This window comes from Gavialis gangeticus, unplaced genomic scaffold, assembly GCF_001723915.1.
Source record: "Gavialis gangeticus isolate Ggan-Ray unplaced genomic scaffold, GavGan_comp1, whole genome shotgun sequence".
Lineage (NCBI taxonomy): Eukaryota > Metazoa > Chordata > Crocodylia > Gavialidae > Gavialis > Gavialis gangeticus.
The window spans coordinates 91,924,741-91,936,995 of record NW_017729025.1 but is presented as its reverse complement, the minus strand read 5'-3'; the positions used below and the strand labels follow the sequence as shown (position 1 = coordinate 91,936,995).

At 47.1% G+C, this 12,255-nt stretch overlaps 1 long non-coding RNA gene across 1 annotated transcript in view; it reads left to right on the top strand.

Annotated features, from left to right (window-relative positions):
- LOC109298843 overlaps nucleotides 1-1,734 on the top strand; it is a 4,130-nt gene extending 2,396 nt beyond the window's left edge. Inside the window, exon 2 of the long non-coding RNA XR_002097716.1 lies at nucleotides 981-1,734. This is a non-coding gene — a long non-coding RNA (uncharacterized LOC109298843). The remainder of the gene's footprint in view (nucleotides 1-980) is intronic.
- The last annotated feature ends 10,521 nt before the right edge of the window (nucleotides 1,735-12,255 follow it).

Here is a 12,255-nt window from a genome sequence, read left to right as displayed (position 1 = left end):
TTTATATGCAGTAGACTGATTTAGGATACACTTTGGACAGGTATGGGAAGTTTGCTTTGGGAAATAGGTTTTAATAAAAGGGGGACTGTGTTCACCAGGATATGTGTTCACCAAGATGTTTTCAATGTACCTTGTCTTGTCTTGTCTATTACAGGCTTTGCTAAAGTGAATATTTTAGTTCTTTTGTTTTCTTTAGTGACACTGAGCTTAATTGATATGTAGATGTAGAATGTAGGTTTCACCTACAGAAAGCAACTATAGTTTTCTGGCTTGCTCTGAGCCTTGCCACACCCATGCAATGAGTGTGCTAGGTCTCTGCCAATACTTAGAACAGGGGTTGGCAACCCCTGGCAAACGTGTCATTAGTGGCACATGGAGACATTTTTCCCGGCACTCCGGGAAGCGCACAAAGAAATCGGCGGGGTTGGGGTTTTTTTTAAGTTGCTGCTTCGGGCTGTGCAGCCAGAAGTCCCAGTGCTGCGGCAGGCACTGGGGCGGAGCCAGAAAAAAGCAGGCAGGGACACTGTCTGTGCTCTACCGCCCCTGCCCCTGCCCCTTGCTCCCAGGCTGCACCCTTCCACCTGGCTGGCCCCTGGAGGGAGCTGCCCAGACAGGCAGACACCCTGTTACACCCGGGGCAGTACTGAGGTGCTGAGTGCTGGGGCCAGATGGTTGGGACAGGGTCTGGACAGCGTGGGGGGAGGCGTCGCAGGCAAGCCAGCCCAGCAGGGCCCTTAGGAAGGCGAGGGCTGGGCAGGAAGTGGGGGCTGCCCTGGGGCTCTGCGGGCTCAAGCCATGGTGGGCGGGCAGGCAGGGGTGCCCAGCAGCACCAGTGGTGGGGCCTGGCTCAGCCTGTGCAGCTCCGCAAGGGATGGGCTGCAGCCACCCTGCGCACGTGGGGATGCTACCTGACTGGGGCAGGATGCCGGGCTCAAGGGACTTCCCTCTCCGGGATTGGCCTCCCTGCATGCTGGGCACAGTGTGCAGCAGAAAGCCCCCTTTTCCTCTTGCCTGCATTTGCTTTCCCCTCTTTGGATATGTTCCTCCTCTTCTACCTTTTCTTCCTTCCTCATTCTTTCACTATAAGGAATTGTGTTTTAAAGTTTGTATGTGTGCATTTTGTATCTCCCCTCGTATTTTGGCATTTTTATCTATTTGTGTGCCGTGGCATTACTCTTGTAGCTTATATTTTATACTTTTGACTGAAGGTGTTTTAGTTTTAGAAGTAAGTTATACACTGTAACAATGTTAACAAGGGCAGGAATCAAACCCCGGCTTCCCTGTATCAGGCGGGCCCCTGAAAGAGCGAGTTAATCAGTGACTGAATGCGTGACACAGTAGCAGGCTTCAGTAACAAGCGGCAATTAACACCTACGGAAACCGCAGCTCAACCAAGGGAAGAAATCAACAGGAGACAATGGAGCAACCGGGAATTCTCTAACCGTCACTGTTCAAGGCCTGAAAGCCCTGGTCTGAGTTAATCAACGCCGGCGACCAACTTTTGGGGCTGAATATCTCCAGATCGACTGCTCCCAGAGCCCTATTCATGACAGCGGTAAATTAACCAAAATTCATCAACGGACTCCCAAACCTGCACGTGCCTGCGGACGACCCCTGGAGCTGACAGATGCCACTCAGTAGCCACCAAGGGGGAAGTCCCACGAGGGTCAACGACCCCTGGATTGGGCAAACCTGAAAACTGGGGAGTCACCAAAGTCTGTGAAGGACAGATAACGAGCAGTGAAAAGTGACCCTCAGCGGCACCCTCTTGATCTCCAACTTGACCAGCACCCGACCTGTCCAGCCAGAAGGACGAGCCGGTGAGCCTCTTCTGGAGGATAACACCACGCCGAAAGAAGCCTCGACTGGCCATCGACGGCAGACGCTAGCGCTTGTGGGAGAGGTATACCCCACTCTGGTGCCCACCCCTTGCCCAAACATTTGTAGCTCGCTACTGTGTGCGTGCATATGTGCCTGCATGTGGGGGGGGGGACCAGCCCCAAGGTTTATGATTTGACTTCATTACAGCGTTTCAATCCACCTAATAAACCAGAATTTTAAGGATCCTGAGTTGGACATTTGTAACCAACAAGTGCAGACAGGACAGAGCAGTCCCTGGTGCAGAGGCCTAGCCACGGCAGCCCCCTGGAGCCTGGGAACAGCCACCGTGGCTGCCTCAGCCTGCCTGGTCCTGGCCTTGCCCACCCGCAGCCCCCCTCAAGGGGCCAGGGATAGGGCAGGCACTGCACAGAGCGGCTGCGCAGCAGGCTCGGCCCTCAGCACCAGCTTTGGTGGCTGTTCCCAGAGCCCAGGGAACAGCCTGCAGCTGCAGCTCCCACTTGAAATGGACGGGGCTGACACAAAGACCAAGCAGGGAGTTCCCTGAGCCCCGCATCCTGCCCCAGCCAGGCAGCATCCCTTTGTGGGCTGGGTGGCTGCACCCCATCCCCACAGAGGTGCGTGGGCTGACTAGGCCCCACCTCCAGCGCTGCTGGGCCCCCCGCTGTGGCTCAAGTCTGTGGAGCCCTGGGGCAGCCCCCATTCCCCACCTGATGCCAGCTCTCCTCCAGCCGCAGCCTTCCCAAGGGCCTGGCCAGGCCAGCCTACCCACAGTGACTCCCCTGGTGCCTGCTGCTCCCTGCTCCTCTCTTCCCCATCATAACAACATGCTTAGGAAAAATAATTCACAAGTAAGTTCATGAAGTTTTATTTATTGTCATCAGGTTTTGAATATTTAGAAAGCCTGGTATTTACTGTAAAAAAAAAAACAAAAAAACACACACACAACAACATTAATGATTATTAATTGTATTAAATATGCAGTGTCTCCTGCCATGTACCCCCTCCACCCCAGTTTTGTTTTTGTGGTGTGCCGGCACTCTGGCACCTTACAAGGTAGACGTTGTGGTTATTTCAGCACTCCAGCCAAAAAATGTTGCCTACCCCTGACTTAGAAGAACAAAGAAATGCACAAAATGAGGCAGTGAGGTACAGGCAAGAAGGAGTTTCTGTTATATCAATGTCCAGAAAGGAAATGTACAAAGGGGGCTTTCTGCACCGGTACAGGCTGGGGGGAGACTGGCTGGGCAGCAGCTCTGCAGAAAAGGACCTGGGGGACAATAAGCTGAATATGAGCCAGCAGTGTGCCTTTATTGCTGAGAAGGCTAATGGCATACTGGGCTGCATTGGTAGGTGCATTGCCAGTAAGTCAAGGAAAGTGATTAGGCCCCTCTATTCAGCACTGGTGAGGCCACATCTGGAGTACTGTGTTCAGTTTTGGGCCTCCCCACTACAGAAAGGATGTGGGTAAATTGGAAAGAATCCAGCAGAGGGTAACAAAAATGGTGAGGGGGTTAGGGGACATGACATATGAGGAAAGACTGAGGGAACTCGGCCTAGAGAAAAGAAGGCTAACAGGGGATTTAATAGCAGCCTGTAGTGGGGTTTGAAAGAGGATGGAGCTAGACTGTTTTTGGTGGTGGCAGATGACAGAACAAGGAGCAATGGTCTCAAGTTGCAGCAAGGGAAGCTTAGGTTAGACATTAGGAAGAATTTTCTCACTATGAGGGTAGCAAAACACTGGAACAGGTTACCCAGAGAGGTGGAGGCAGCTCCATCCTTGGAGATTTTCAAAACCTGGCTAAACAAGGCTTTGGCTGGGATGGTCCTGCTTTGAGCGTGGGGTTGAACTAGATGGCCTCCTGAGGACCCTGCCAACCCTAACTTTCTATGATTCTGTGATCTCCTCCTAACCTGTATTCACGTCACTGGTTACTTCTCCCCAGATGAAGCACTCTGTTTTTATGCTTATTGAACTGCATCTGGTTCTGCTCCACACATCTTTTCAGCTTGTCCAGGTCTGCTTGGGTCTGCATCTTATCCCCTATCATGACTGCTTTTCCCCACAACTTAGTATCATCCGCAGCTTGGCCAGCGTGCTTTCCACATCCTCATCTAAATCGTTGATAAAGATGTTGAATAGCATGGGGCCAAGAACCGAGCCCTGCAGGACACCACTGGCCACCCCCCTCCAAGACGATACAGACCCACCTAATACTCTCTGGGTTTGACCTCTTAGCCAGTTCCCAACCCACCTGACTGTGAACTCTGCCAGCCCACAATCCTCCAGTTCTTTTATAAGAGCACCATGGGAGACCATATCAAAGAACTTCTTAAAATCTAAGAATATGACATCAACTACATCTGCCACATCTAAGCAGTCCATTACTTGATCATAGAAGGAGATGAGTTTGCTCAGATATGATCTGCCCACAACAAAGCCATGTTAGCTATCCTTCAGCATCAAGCCTTCTGCCAGTCTCTCACAAATGGACTTCTTGATAATTTTTTTCCAAAATGTTACCCAGTATTGAGGTCAAACTGGCTAGCCTATGGTTTCCTGGATCTTCCCTTCTCCCCTTCTTAAAGCTTGGCACCACACTGGCCCTTTTCTAGTGTTCCAGGACTTCTTCCAAGCACCATGAGTCTTCAAATACCTTTACCAATGGTCCCGCAATGACTCCAGTCATTTCCTTCTCTTTTGGGTGTAGTCCATCCAGTCCTGCTGACATGAAGACCCTCAGCTGCTCTAAGTGCTCCCACACCAATTCAACACTGATCATTGGTTGGCAATCGCCCCTCCACCCACCACCTCCTCCTGCATCCGTCCAGTATACAACCAGGCAGGCAACCACCATTTGTATGCAGGAACACCGACACAAAGTATTCATTAAAGCAGGAGTTCCCAGTCCCTGGGCCATGAAGGGTTGGCTGCTGGTCTGCAGGAGGGCTGGCTGCCAGACTGGAAGTAACCACGGACTAGCAAAATGTGGATTAGAAGTGACTGGCATACTGCAGACTAGCAGCCAACCCTTTTTTATACTTGCTATGTTTATACTGAGTATAATAAAGGATTGGCTACTAAGGCTGTATGAAATTTTGCCAGCCATTTCATTTTGACACTGTTTTGACTCATTTTGAGTCGCGCCGGGGATGGGAAGTCAGCCTGGCATGATCTAGCGTGGGGGATGGGGAGTGGACCCAGCTGGGCTGACTTCCTATCCCTGCCGATCTAGCAAAACATCAAAACAGTCGAAACAGCCTTACTGTTTTGATGAAGCAAAATGGAACAGCTGTTTCAAATTGAAATGTAATTCGATACGAAACGCTGTTAGGTTCAAACCTCGAAACTCACGGCGAAATGGAACAGTGCCATTTCACACAGCCCTATTGGCTACCTGCCCACAGTATGCCGCTCACAGCTGGTCCGTGGCTTTTTCCATTCCACAGTCACTTCTGGTCTGCAGTTTACCGGTCCTCAGCCTAAAAAGACTGGGAACCCCTACATTAAAGTGTTCAGCTCTCTCCTGAATGTCTGTTATCAGCTGTCCTGTCCCATTCTTCAAGGGTCCCACATTTTCCTTGGTCTTCCTCCTGCTCCCTATATATCTAAAGAAGGACTTATCACTATCCTTGATTTTGGTCACCAGCCTGATCTCAGTCACCACCCTTGCCTTCCTTATCCTCTCCCTACAAATATGGGCTATAGTTGTGTATTCCTTCTTGGTGAGTACCCCTGGTTTCCACTGTCCATAAGCCTCCTGTTTCTTTTTTAAGTGCTCCTTGACTCCTCTGGTAAGCCAAGAGGGCTTCCTGGCCCCTTTACCACCTTTCCTGCATATAGGAATGGACCTTTTCTGTGCCCTGAAAATTGCTCTTTTGAGGAACAACTGCCCTTCCTGAATTCCCTTCCCCTCCTGTCCCTCTTCCCATAGGGTCTCTCCCACTATTTTCCTAAGCTCATTGAAGTCAGCCTTCCTGAAGTCAAGAACCTCTCCCCTACTGGCTGACTTCCTTGCCCTACGATGGATAGTGAATTCTATCATTTCATGGTCACTATCTCCCAGATTACTTTCAATCCTCAGATCTCCAGCCAGGTCATCCCCTTTGGCTAGAACCAGATCAAACAAAGCCTTCTCCCTGGTCTGCCCATTCAACTCTTGTACTAAATAAAGTTCTTCCACACAAATCAAAAACCTATGTGACCGGTTAGATCTGGCTGAGTGCTCCTCCCAACAGATGTCAGGGTAATTGAGGTCACCCATGACAACCATGTCCTTTGAACATGCAGCCTCCATCAGTTCTCTGGAAAATCCCATATCCAGCTCCTCCTGGTGTGGCGATGTATAGTAGACCCCTACCATCAAGTCCCTTTCTCCTCATCCCCCCATATCTTGACTCAAAGGGTCTCAAGTCATCCTTCTCTCAAACCAATTTGGGTCTCTGAGGAGGCATACCACTCCTTTACATATGTCTCCTCCCTTCTTCCCTACCTCTTCCCTTCTGTGCAGCTTGTAGCCCTCTATGCATACAGCCCCGTCATGCATGGTATCCCACCAGGTCTCCATTATTCCGATGAGAGCATATTCCCTATTTGCTAGCAGGAGTGCCAATTTCTCCTGCTTATTTCCCATACTCCTAGCATTTGTATATAGACACTTAAGTACTAGGGGCTTCGGATCCAGAGAAGCTTCGGATGCTTTGGTGTCCAAAGCAGCATGTCTGGAACGAAGCTCTGGCTTAGTTAGGCTTTCCAGAGTGGTTCAGAGCTTCTGAAGTGCTTTGGAAAAGCTTCAGAGCTGCTTCGGAGATCTGGCCATAGGGTATAATGGGGAATCAATGAAATATCTATAACTTTGTTGTTTTTTGTCTGACTTGAATGAAATTTGCAAAGGTGGTAGCTTCTGCTGACAGCATGAACCCTGCCAAGTTTCAAGGAGGTGGTGCAGGAGTTCAGGGGGAACTGCTCCCCAAATTCTTGAAAGGAAACTCATGTCATGCCTATGTGTTACAACACAGGGGGGTAAACTGCAGGGATGGTGGTCCCTGCTGAGGCCACAAAGCCTGACAAGTTTCAAGGAGATAGGTGCAGGGGTTTGGGGGGAACTGCACCTCAAGCTGTGGGCAAGCAAAACTTGTGACATGGGTGACACTGTGTGTGTTAAGGCACAGCTGGGTGAAGGCTGCAGGGATGGTAGCCCCTGCTGCGGCCACGAAGCCTGCCAGCTGTCAAGGAGATAGATGCAGGGCTTCTGGGTTCTGGGGCCCTACACCTCTAGCTGCTGACAGACAAAACTCGTGACATGGGTGACACTGTGTGTGTTAAGGCACAGCAGGATGAAAGCTGTAGGGAGGGTAGCCCCTGATGTGGCCACGAAACCCACCAGCTGTCAAGTAGATAGGTGTGGGGATGAGGGGTGGGGGGGTTCTGGGCCCTGCATCTCTGGCTGCTGACAGGCAAAACTCATGACATGAGTGCTTGTGGAACTGTGTCTGTCTTGGGGCAGAGGGGGTGGAGAGGGAACTACTGTGGGTGGGCTGCTAAGCTACTGTGTTACCAGTTACCAATCAATCATGATTCACTCAGGGACCAGCTCAATACACAGTTGCTAGCAAATGTAACTAGTTAATTAGCAACAATTAACACCTACAAAACCACAAACTAAGGAAAAGAAAGAATCAATACAGACAATCAACTGCCCCAAGACAGAGACACTCAGTTGCACAAGCACCCATGGCCTGAGTTTTACCTCTCAGCAGCCAGATGTGCAGGGCCCCAGAACCCAGAACCCCTGTACCTATCTCCTCAACAGCTGGCAGGCTTCATGGCCTCAGCAGGGGCTATCATCCCTGCAGCTTTCACCCTGCTGCACCTTAACACACACAGTGTCACCCATGTCACGAGTTTTGCTTGTCCGCAGCTTGAGGTGCTGTTTTCCCCAAACCCCTGCATTTATCTCCTTGAAATTTGGAAGGCTTCATGGCCTCACCAGGGGCCACCACCTCTGCAGTTTTCAGCCTACTGCACCTTCACACACATAGGGTCATCTATGTCACAAGTTTTGACTGTCAGCAGCTTGAGGTGCAGTTCCCCCTAAACCCCTGCACCGATCTTCTTGAAACCTGGCAAACTTTGTGGCCTCATCAGGGGCCACCACCTCTGCAGTTTTCACCCCCCTGCGGTGTAATACATACACGTGACATGAGTTTTGCTTTCAAGAATTTGGGGTACAGTTCCCCCCAAACCCCTGCACTGATTTTCTTGAAACTTGGCAGGCTTTATGCTCTCAGCTACCATCTTTGCAAGTTTCATCCAAATCAGACAAAAAAACCAACAAAGTTATAGATATTTCATTGATTCCTCATTATACCCTATGGCTGGATCTCTGAAGCTTTGGAGCTGCTTCAGCCAGATCAAAGTGGGAACCTGGTCCAGAGCTCTGGATCAGATCCCTGGCATCCAAAGCAGCCAGATCCAAAGCCTGATCAAATACCTGCCTACTTGCACAGACCTATTAGGTACCCCACTGGAAATCCCTAGTTCCCCAGTGCCCTGATATTGTTCCAGCCTCTCAATACCTCCCTGACTGCCCTCTCTGCATTTTTCCTGCTTGGTTGTCCCCGCAGCTTGCATTCCTATCCGCATACCTATCCCCCCGAATCACGTACTTTAAAGCCCTCTAGCAAGTCAGCCATCCTAGAAGAAAATAGTTTCTTCCCCCTTGGCATGAGGTGGATGCCATCTCTTCCCAGCAAGACTTTATCTCAGAACAGCATTCCATGATCCTAAAATCTGGAACCCTCACTGTGGCACCATCTCCTGAGCCTCCATTTGACTTCCTCAGTACTATTGTCCCTCCAGGGACTCTGACCCCTGACTGGGAGGGCAGAACATTATCATATTCATTGATAGTATTGTGCATGGGTATAAATTACTGCCTAAAGTGAAAAGCAGAGAGGACTTGAGACCATGAAACCTTCCTTAAAGATTCAGGGAAATTAAAAAACAAAGTAAAAGCAGGCTTGCCCAGGTGAAGTGATTCTACACAGGTATGCTGACCTAATTTGCTTACTGCAGATGGACCCAATAGGCCCATCTTCATGGCTTAATCAACTTGTCATAGCAGGCTGGGTTAAAATACATGTTCTGTGAGTTTTCATTTTTTAGTCTCTTTCTAACCCATATGTGAACTGGAGCTGAATTGTGGTGACTGAATTACCTCCGCTGTCAAAATGCCCCTATTTTACAATAGCCTGAAATCTCAATTCTTCCCTGAATACTGTCCTAACAACAAATAGGTACAACCACTGTTATTAATAACATTGCTTATTTCCAACATAACATCTTTAAATGCAGCCTGTTAGTAGTAATACTAGCAGTGAACATTTTAATTATGCTTACACCCAGTGGCCTTAGCTGGGATTAGAGTTTCTTTCTGCTGGCTCCTGCACTAACATAGGAAATGCTTGAGTTTTCAGTGTTTTTTTTAATGTATGGTAAGTTAAAAAGGCTAGCACCAAAGCAAAGTGTTTGCTGGAGGAAAAGAAAAAAAGCAGTGAGACTCAGGCAGGGGGGAGGCCTCTTAAATTGCCCCATTTTAAATGCATTTTATCTCTAATTAGTAGATTTACTCATTGACTCTCAAACAATTGGAGTGGAAGCACCCAAGTGCTCCAACTTTGGAGAGAATGAACTGTCCTCCTTATACAATACCAAGTGATAAATTCTATGCTTTAAGTGTCAGTTGTCAACTAGTCCTAACCAGGGAAGTTCTCCCAGCACTAACATCATGTGAGTGCTATTCTCCCACTTCTCCCCAACTGCTTCAAGAAGAGGGAAGCAATTCTGAGTGATGAAACACTATGGCTGCAGGAGGTGCCAAACAGATGTTACTTTTCCTTTACATTGACAGCTGGGAATACTGCTAGGTCAAAGATTGCTGGGGGGAAAATCTTCCTAATTCTGACAATGTTTGGAATAAGCTTCTATGCCAGCTGTTGCCCTAGAAAGCATGAAAGCCTCTGGACAGGAGTTGTTATATGCTGCCCTTGCAATTTGCTTGTTCTGAGGTTCTATTGGAGGAAAAAAAAAGTAACTCTATAAGGTTAACAGTGTCATTGTACATAGCAATTTAATACCAAATAATCCAACTTCATGTGTACAGAACAAACTGGGTATCAAAAGATTAATTGATATAACTTAAAGGAAAACTGCTGTGTAATATAAAAGATTCTATAGTCATATGTAATTACAATGAAGAGTAAGTCTGTAGATAAGTGCCTTTCATATGTATAATTTCAGAATAGGAAGCTGACAGCTTGTCGCTGACAGTATAAAGGAGTACACAGGGCATGTAGCTCTCTTTTTAGGAGAGAAGGTGGTTCATCTGTTAGGGCCATTAGCCTGAGACCTGGGAGTCTTGGATTCAGTTTTCAGCTCTACCCAGCCTTTCTGTATGATTGAGGGCAAGTAGCTTAGGCCCAGGGCCTCGAAAGTATTTAATCTCTCTGTTCCCCCTCTGTATATAATATACAGAGGAGAGTAGCATTTCCCTGTGAAGTGGTGGAGGCCACATATAAATACTTCAGCTAAATTTGGATGCATGAGAAAGCAAGAGAAAGCAGCTCCCAAATCAGGGGTTGCAACTCAACTTGGGGTCACAGCACTTGTGGGGTTTTGGTCCACAGGGAACTTCACTTATTGCAGATTGAGCTGAACCAGAAGTGAAGTTGCAGCCCAAGAAAAATTGGAAACTGCTGGCTTTGATTCATCAGGTAACTTCTGCTGTTTATAGTTATTCAAACAAAAATAGAACTTGCCTTCTGAAAACTCTGAAAGCTTCTTTCATGAAAGTAAGAACTGCATTTATTATGCACCTTCATCCTAGAGGCCATGCCTGTCCATTGAAGGGCAGCCTTTATTGCAGGAGACACCAGCACTACTTATTGTCATAAATAGTGAAGAAGTGACAGGTGTTTCTAAAAACAGCTCTGCAGAATTCCTTTTTAAAATATAAATGCATATATCAGGCCCAATTCTGCAGTCTTTACATGCTTACCTTGGACTCAGTAACCCCAATTCTCAGTTTTGTTGCAGCTCCTTTCTATCAGTAGTCCTGTCTGTTGAAATGCAGAAACAAAATGAGGTTATGACCTCTGGTGAAGGAATATTCAGAGCATAGAAGGATAGACAGAAAGTAAGTACTAAGACTGATGAAAACAGTAGGTAGGTAGGTGATAGTTAGTGAAAGGACTATAAGGACTCTTCCTAGAAAACTGGGTGTGTTCACTAAGGGACAACTGTAATGTTTGTATTCTAATGCAAGAAGCCTAGGCAACAGAATAGAAGAACTAGAACTACAGGTGCAGGATCTGAGACCAGGTATAGGGATAACATAAACACAGTGAAATAGCAGTCATGACTGGAAATCGGTATTGAAAGCTATGTGCTGTTCAGGAAAGAAAAATAAAGGAAAAGCTGGCGGGGTAGGTGATCCAATAGTTTAAAGAATAAGGAATAGTATGGATAAAACAATCAGTTTGGATCAAAATCAGTTTGGAAAACTGAAAGAGGTTCTACTGGGGTAGTGCTAAGACCCCAGGACTGGATTTGGATATGGATAGAGATCTTTGTAATGTTATTAGAGAGAGAAACAATACTCTCTAATAATATTATGGAAAGCTTTACTTTCCTAGATGTATACTAAAAGAACAAATGCCACTAATAACAGTGGGTCTAAGTTGTTCCTGGATATGTTATCTAAGTGATTTATTCACCAAACATCTATTAACCGAGAAAGAAAATAATACTATTTTTTTTACTTGGTTTTCCAGAAACTGATGATATAATGGATGGTCATAGAAAATATATGGTCATAATCAAACATAATCTTGGAATCAGTGATCAGGAGCTTATCTACTTTAAATTAAATAGAAGGATAGAAAATAGGTCTATAAGTGTTTTAATTCAAAAAGGCAAACTTTGCTGAACTTCGAAAAAGTAATTAATGAAGTCATCTGGACTGACAGATCCAGGGACATGAATGTGGAGGAGGCCTGTTATTGTATTAAGTCAGATTTCCCAAACTATTTGCAACTTGTACCCAAGCAAGAGGACAAAACTTGTAGGGAAAGGTTCTTGAGTTAACTAGATAAATAAATATAGGCTGGAAATTAAAGAAGATTGTGAACTGTGAGAGTAGAAAGGTGCAGTAAGAGTTTTCCCATTAAATTGGCATAGCTTAAGGACCTAAATAATTTTAAGTTAGAGATAGGGAAGGCTTTGGCTTCCATGACCACAGCCTGCTCTTTGGTGAGAGAGGCAGCCAACTACTGGGAAGAGATGGCCTCCACCTCTCTCCGCTGGGGAGGAGGCTCTTCTCAGCCAGACTGGTTGACCTGCTCCACCAGGCTTTA